Genomic DNA, 8714 nt, shown 5'->3' on the forward strand with positions numbered 1-8714 from the left:
TTTTTCAACTTTTTCAAAAACTTTGTTTGCATTTTCACCTTTAACCACCCATTTTTGTGATGACTTTTTCTTTCGGAAAACATAAGAATTTTTTGTTAAATTGTTTTCTTCTGTATTTTGATATTAATGATTGATAATTTAGAACAATCAACCTCTTCTTCTTCTTCGATTTCACTGATCTCACTAACATTATCTGAATTGTCATTGACATCAACATAATTGAGTTGAGAATCAAGAGTTGAAGTTTCAGTTTTCTTTAAGATTTTCACTTGTTCCTTCTATGTCAAACTTTCATTGACAATGTCAACCAACTCATCAGCATTCAAGAATTCATTAATTTTGTCAATACCATATGCATATCTATCATCAGGTATTTTGTCAAATTGAGCAATCGTACTTTCGCAATCATAAGAAACAACATCAACTTTTTCACGTTCATATTCAAGAAAAGGTAAAAGTTTCTTATGTTGTTCTTTGCTAATATCAGAAGAATGATGTAAAGCATTTAATTTTGCATACAATCGTTTGGCAGAATTACAATATATATTCCTTTGTGCAAGTAATAACCTAACATCATTTGTAAGATTATCCCTATCACAATTTACATTTTTAATCTGCATTTCAAGTTTTTCTACTCTGCTCCTTTTTATTTCTAATTCTCTTCGTGTCTCACCTAATTGCAAATTTATATTTTGAGCTTCAGTACTAGCAGACACAATTACAAAATCAAAATAAGCCACAATATCATCAAATGAAGTGAGTTCAGCATCATAAGCGGATAAAGGAATATTAAAAGATTCAAGTATAAGACGTACCTTGGTGGTCATGGGTGATTTGTCCTTGGATTTGGATACGAAGCACCTCCCTGAAATTTCCTCTTCACAATTTTCAAAACTTGCGAACATAGCTCCATGTGTAGGATGCCTCATTTCTTCGTCATCAGATCCTGAAGACCAGATATGATACGTTCCACTCTCTTCATCATTAGATTCACCCTTCGCAACCAGAGATACTCCTTTTGTCTTAGCATGTAACTCTTCAATCTTTTCAGAATAGTATGCTTCATCTTTAACTTTTTCCTTCTTCTTTTCTTTCTTTCGCAACATGCAATTGGCTGCGAAGTGATTCGCACCATTGCAGTAGTGACAGTAAATTCCTGAGTCACCTTTCAGCTTCTTCACTTCTTTCGCATCTTTTTGTTTTTCATCAGCTTTCTCCATTTTCTTCCTTTCATCTCCTCCAGTTTTTGTGACTCCACTCTTCGCATCACTAGCCTTTCCTTTTGGATTAAAAGACTTTTTGAAAAATTTCTTAACTCTATTATTTGAGTAGAATGCCACAGCTTCATCATCAGAGTTCATCAAAAATCCTTCATTATCTGAATCATCTTTTTCATTCACATCAACTTCTGATACCTTTGAAACTAGAGCCAAAGGACCTCCAATACTTTGTTTTGACTCTTCATACATTTCTGAAACTTCACACTCATGTGTTTTCAGTTGATTATAGAGATCATTCAGACTTGTTGTATCAAAACTCTGTTGGTTCTTAATCATCATGCTCACACTTCGCCATTCCTTGCGAAGGCCCATGATGAAAGTTAAGTTGTACTCCATGAGTGACCTCGTGATCCCATACCTGTTTCAACGATAGATAAGTTCATTTAGACGATCATAGTAAGCTTCAAGAGATTCAGTCTCCTTTTGTCTGAATTCTTTCAGTTCAACAAGACATTGTTTCACTGAATTGATCTTCATCTTCTCGCTTCCTTGATATTTCTCCTTCAAAGTGATCCATATTTCCTTAGTTTTTTTACAACTACAGATGTCATTGTAAACCACAGGAGGTAAAGCACCTCTTACTTCCCTCATGCATCATTTTTCATTCTTCTTCAGACGGTTTTGTCGTTCAATTACTTCAGCATTTGTAGTAGATACTCCAATTTCCTGAACATTAGCAGGAGCTTGAACTGTTCCATCAATACAGTTCCAAAGTTCTTCATCTATTCCATTCAGGTAATCCTCCATTCTATCCGCCCATTGATCATAATATTCAGGGATTAACATAAGAATTTTGGTTGAAGATCCAAGTAAATGAGAGAAGGAAGTCATTGTGTTCATATTAAAGTTCGCCATTGATGAACACGAAAATTTCAGAAAGCTTGAAAAACGCGATGAATTTGAAAATTGATTAACTGAAATGATCACAAATTGCTAATCGATTACTCGAATTAATAATTCAAAAGCAGAATCGATTCAAATCTAAAGATCAAGTGTGATTTTCAAAACCAGAATGCGCGGAAAATTTTGAGTAAAATTACTACTCAAAAAACAAAATGATTCTAACACAAAAATCAGATCGATGCAGTTTGAATCCTGCTCTGATACCAATTGAAGAGAATTGTTATCGAGATTATGAAAGCAATTATGATTTGAGTGATTGAAAAATAAGAACACGAAGAGTAAATAATAATCAGATCTTATATTGATGAAGACTGATGATAGTTGTGTTTCAGAAAGTTATCCTCTACTTCTATCCTCGGTCCCTATTTATAGGGAACCTCAGTGTACAAAAAATATACTAAATCTAAACAATACACTTCGCATAAAATTGACTTAGTAAAATAACATAAAGATGCGAAACTAAACAAATACACTATTCGACTTTTACAATTTTGCTTCTACAAAGGAGGAACATAGCCAACACCTCCGTAGAGTCTTAGAAACATTACGAGCGGAGAAGCTCTATGCGAAGTTCTCCAAGTGCGAATTTTGGATCCGACGAGTCGAATTCTTGGGCCATGTTCTTAGCGAAGAGGGAATACACGTGGACCCTTCCAAAATCAAGGCCATTGAGAGCTGGTCAGCATCGAAGACACCTACAAAAATTCGTCAATTTCTAGGTCTAGCTGGCTACTATCGCAGGTTCATTCAGAACTTCTCCCGCATAGCGAAACCTCTTACAACCCTGACCCAGAAAGGCGTGGCCTTTGACTGGGAAGAGAAATAGGAAAGAGCATTCCAAACGCTCAAACGAGCCTTGTGCACCGCACCAATACTATCCCTCCCCGAAGGGATAGAAGACTTCATTGTCTATTGCGATGCATCCAATCAAGGACTTGGATGTGTTATGATGCAGCGAGGTAAGGTCATAGCCTATGCCTCGAGACAGCTAAAGACACATGAGGTTAACTACACCACCCACCATTAGGACCAAAGTCCTCATGTGTGATGCGTACCAAGGGTTATCGGTCCTACCTAAACCGCAAACACCTTCTTTATGGCCGCAAACTAAAGTGAATTCCCCAAGAATGTTTCCAGTAGATAAGGTTGACCTTAAGATGTGATACCTATTTCTATTTCACATGCAATTCATAGTTTTCTACATATTATCCAACATATATCCAGGAAGCAACCAACAACCCTCAAAGTAAACTTCACATCCACATTACTCCTCTTATTTGACCAAGGTTATCCTCACTAAACCTCACCACTCCTTCATCTTATTTATGATTAATTCATACTCTCTCAAAAACCCCTACCTCACTTCACTTAGCAAAAAGTTCAAAACCTTCTCAAGAACAAACCTAGGATTGTTCAAGCTCAACATTCTCCAAGTATCATCCCTAGATCCTTTTAAGTATTTCGAGTTTAGCTAGTGATCCAACACATTATTTTGTTTATTTCATCTTATTTACACATAATATTATGTGTTGACAACCTTAGGGTATCATAATCTTCAAGAGTTCATCAAACACTCCAAGTGTTTTAGGCTCAAAACCTTCATCTCATCACTTTAACTACATACACCAACCACTCAAGGTGAGCTTCATACCCCTATTTTTCGAGTTTTTCATGCTTTTAGGGGGGGGGGGGGGGAATACAAGTCAAAACATGTTTATCTTATGAATATTTGCTAGTTTCATCTTTATTATTTGAATGTGAAATAATATTTGCATATGATATGATTAACACTATTTTATCTACAAAAAAAAAACATGTATATAAGTTGATGTACAAAAATAAAACTCATTATGTGATACAAGTACCAACAAGAAAATATGAGTTGTAAAACTACAAGTTTTGATGACTCTTTTTGCTAAAAATAGTTTTTCTAGTAAAAGTGGTCATATTTTTAGTTATCACTGTTCTGGTGGGTCAAAACCCAAGAATATTATGTTTTAACAACATATATTACTACTAGACAAGATTTCAACTTGATATTTATATAATGTTTATATAAATAGTTTACACAAAACATACAATACAAATTATTGATATTATAATTTGTGTGTCATAAAACTCATGTCATAAGTTTTTCAAATAGTGCAATTACTTTATATTATACAAGAAAAAGGGAGTCGTAGTTCACATAAATTCGTTAATGCTCTAGTGAGACATATTCACTTCACCGTACCTAACTAGTGTACACTTTAAGTCCTGCATTGTAACCAGAGTCTCCTAGAGGGAGAGCGAGATAGTTGTGTATAGATCTATACGGGATTGACAACCCCACACCTGAGTTGTTCGCTACAGCTAGACAAGCCAGTCTAGGGTGACAAATATTTACCAATTCCGACACCTGAAGAACGTCGTACATGTATAACAGTCACATCAAGTATGGTTGTAATAATTCACATAGGGATTAACAAAACTATCTTGGTTTATGGGAAGCTTACACTTCACCGGTTTTATAAAAAAAATATAGAACTACATACTACTTTTCAGTAAACTGTTATGGTCTTAGGGTTTTAAGACTACAGATTTTCATATAATAGAAAATATCGGATTTTCTGGAAACATACAAAACTTTTCAAACAAAGCAGTTACAAACCATTTTCATTCAAAATGCTTATGAACTCACCAACTTTATAGTTGACACTTTTCAAAAAGACTTGTATTCTCAGAGAACCAATAACAGGTAATTAACTATGTTTTGAGATCGAGTGATGTATCACGATGGAATTTTACTTTTTTTCACTTTTGTGTAACTTATTAACAAGTACAATATGTAAACTATGTAAGTTTGTATTCTCAATGTATGCTGCTTGGGTTGCTATGTTTCATTTATATCCATTTGTTATGATGCTATATAATGACGTCATCCGCCCCCGGATGTTTCTACTGTCCTGGTTCGGGGGTGTGACAGATTGGTATCAAAGCATTGTTTATAGTGAACTAGTATATCTAACCATACAAGATATACAACTATAAATACAATGGGACTAAAACACTCTGACTAAAAGTATACTTTAAAAATATAAGTATTTTATAAAAAGTATACATGCCTATTAGGAAATAATGTTATAATAAGAAGTATTTAGAAGAGTTGGACATCACGACTAAACTTAGACATGTATGTAATCATATCTAGGGTAAATATAGCCTGATCAACTATATTTATTCGAGATATGACCAACATATGTTTAGGAGTGGTCGGGGTGGACGAAATATCTCAAACTTACCAACCTTATACCAAAAAGCACTAGGGAACCAAAAATAAAGAACTAAAATAGTATAGGAGGATATTAACATATTATAAATGTTCATGTATTTTCTTGTGCTTATATTCTCGTACAGATGACATGGCACTATTTCATCTCCCTGCTGATCCCTACTTCCCCAACCACGGAAACGGCGGATGGATTGAGGAGGATCCTGAAGAGATCCTAGAGGAAGAACCAGAGGAGGAGCTCAAAGACGATGTAAATGAGGGGATAGAGGAGGAGGAAGAGGATGACTCGGATGCAGAGTCCGAAGTCATCGATCCCCCCTACATGGCTAGGGCACCTGCACATCACTTGGGCTATAATGGCCCTACACCCCCTGGGCAGATGATATCGAGAGATGGAGCCGGCGTCAGGGACAACGACCACCTTTTGGTGATCAGGATCAGACGACAGCCAACAAAGTCTTGGAGATGAAAGTTGCTGTAGAGGTCACGAACATGCGTACTTGGGACTTCAAGAGGGATTACTACCCTATGGATCGGCTCATGGAGGACCTTACCACTGCCCGATCGGAGGTAAGGGAATACCAGGAGAGGCTCGCTGGTCTTCAGGAGAGAATGCTGGTAGACGAGCGTCGACTAGCTGAGCTGTAGGGCACTTCTACTTCATCCCAGACACCGCAGGGGACTACTCGACGTGAGTAGGATCTATCATACTCACCATCTATGGTAGACTAGATCTTTGGGTATGCGTCGGTGCTACCACTTTCTTTTTCTATTTCCTGTATGTAGGACCGACCCTACGTCTAAGTGATTACACTATTCAGAGGGTCGTTATGCTGCCAAAATTTTCTTAGCATTGTATCCTTGATGTACTGTAGACCTTTTTAGAGGTCAATTTTATTAGATACATGTACTAGTACTTTATAATTAATGAAATGGATATATATTTCATTTATGGGATGTTGTTATCTGCTATGCTTTCTCTTTTCATTATTATTTGACATAATAAAGTCCACTTACAAGTACAAACGAGTCACCATAACAACTAGAAAACAAAGGAGTTCTATTATAATAACATCTGAGCCATAATCTTAACAAAAACTCATCGTCATTTTCACTTTATGGCAGAAATTGTCGCATCGAAGATACAACATACGCAAGAAGAACACAACACCACCACCACCACCACCACCACCACCTCCACCACAAATGGATTCGACTATGTTTCCAGCGACAGTAACAACCGCATTAACTGCTGCAATGGCGCAGATAAGCAACATCTGCGCCAATGGAAACAGAAGCGGGAATGGTACAGGCAGCTCCAACCAAGGGGACAACGAAGGTCACCCAAAGGAATGCACTTAAAAATATTTTACCAACTATAAGCCCAAGCCCTTCAATGGATGCGGGGGCATTATTACTCTATCACGGTGGTTTGAGAAAACTGAATCAGTGTTTGAAATATGCGGCTGCCCCAAGGAGAGCAAATTAAAGTTTACAACCTGTACTTTTGCGGATAGGGCCCTTACATGTATATAAGTTGATGTACAAAAATAAAACTCATTATGTGATACAAGTACCAACAAGAAAATATGAGTTGTAAAACTACAAGTTTTGATGACTCTTTTTGCTAAAAATAGTTTTTCTAGTAAAAGTGGTCATATTTTTAGTTATCACTGTTCTGGTGGGTCAAAACCCAAGAATATTATGTTTTAACAACATATATTACTACTAGACAAGATTTCAACTTGATATTTATATAAAGTTTATATAAATAGTTTACACAAAAACATACAATACAAATTATTGATAGTATAATTTGTGTGTCATAAAACTCAAGTCATAAGTTTTTCAAATAGTGCAATTACTTTATATTATACAAGAAAAAGGGAGTCGTAGTTCATGTAAATCCGTTAATGCTCTAGTGAGAGATATTCACTTCACCGTACGTACCTAGCGTACACTTTAAGTCCAGCATTATAACCAGAGTCTCCTGGAGGGAGAGCGAGATAGTTTTGTCTAGATCTATAGGGGATTGACAACCCCACACCTTAGTTGTTCGCTACAGCTAGACGGGCCAGTCTAGGGTGACAAATATCTACCAATTCCGACACCTGAAGAACGTCGTACATGCATAACAGTCACATCAAGCATGGTTGTAATAACTAACATAGTGATTAACAAAACTATCTTGGTTTACGGGAAGCTTACACTTCATCGTTTTTATAAAAATATATAGATCTACATACTACTTTTCAGTATACTATTCCGATCTTAGGATTTTAAGACTACATATTTTCATACAACATAAAATATATGATTTTCTAAAAACATACATTTATAAGATACAATAGACATGCATACTTACATTTTTTTAGTCTGTCGTACAAGACATACAAACATTTTTATAGAAAATATCGGATTTTCTGAAAACATACAAAACTTTTCAAACAAAGATGTTACAAACCCTTTTCATTCAAAATGCTTATGAACTCACCAACTTTATAGTTGACGCTTCTCAAAATGAGTTGTATTCTCAGGGAACCAGTAACAGGTAATCAACTCTGTTTTGAGATTGAGTGATGCAGCACGATGGAATTTTACTTTTTGTCACTTTTGTGTAACCTATGAACAAGTACAATATGTAAACTATGTAAGTTTTTAGTCTCAATGTATGCCGCTTGGGTATCTATGTTTCATTTATATTCAACTGTTATGATACTATACAATGACGTCATTCGCCCCCTGACATTTCTGCCATCTTGGTTCAGGGTGTGACATAATAGGAATCAGGCCAATCAGATAAGGCACCCTGAAGATCTCTAACACACAACCCTGATATACCCCAAATGCAAAAGCCCCTTGTTTGTTGGCGATAGAAACTGCAACGGACATTCTAACTCCCCGATAGGCATATAAAACTCCCTAATAAAAGACCGAGATTCAAAAGACTGACTCACACCCGAGTCAAACAACACAAGAGCAGGAAAAAAGTTCACTAGGAACGTACCTATCGGGACATAACATATAAGCACAATATGAGACATAATCAACAGGATAATGAATAGATACATACCAGTCACAACTTCCGGAGCTGCTTTGGCCTCCTCAATAGTGAGCTGAAAAGCACGACTGCGAGCTATCGGGGACTCATCGGTGATCCTCAAAGTAGCTGGCGCCGGGGCCTGTGCTAATTTAGCGGCGAACAATGGACAATTGGCCTTCACATGGAAAACCTGGTCACAATGATAGCAGATCCTAGT

This window comes from Lactuca serriola, chromosome 2 (assembly GCF_051521515.1).
Source record: "Lactuca serriola cultivar US96UC23 chromosome 2, Lser_US96UC23_V15, whole genome shotgun sequence".
In the NCBI taxonomy this organism is placed as follows: domain Eukaryota; kingdom Viridiplantae; phylum Streptophyta; class Magnoliopsida; order Asterales; family Asteraceae; genus Lactuca; species Lactuca serriola.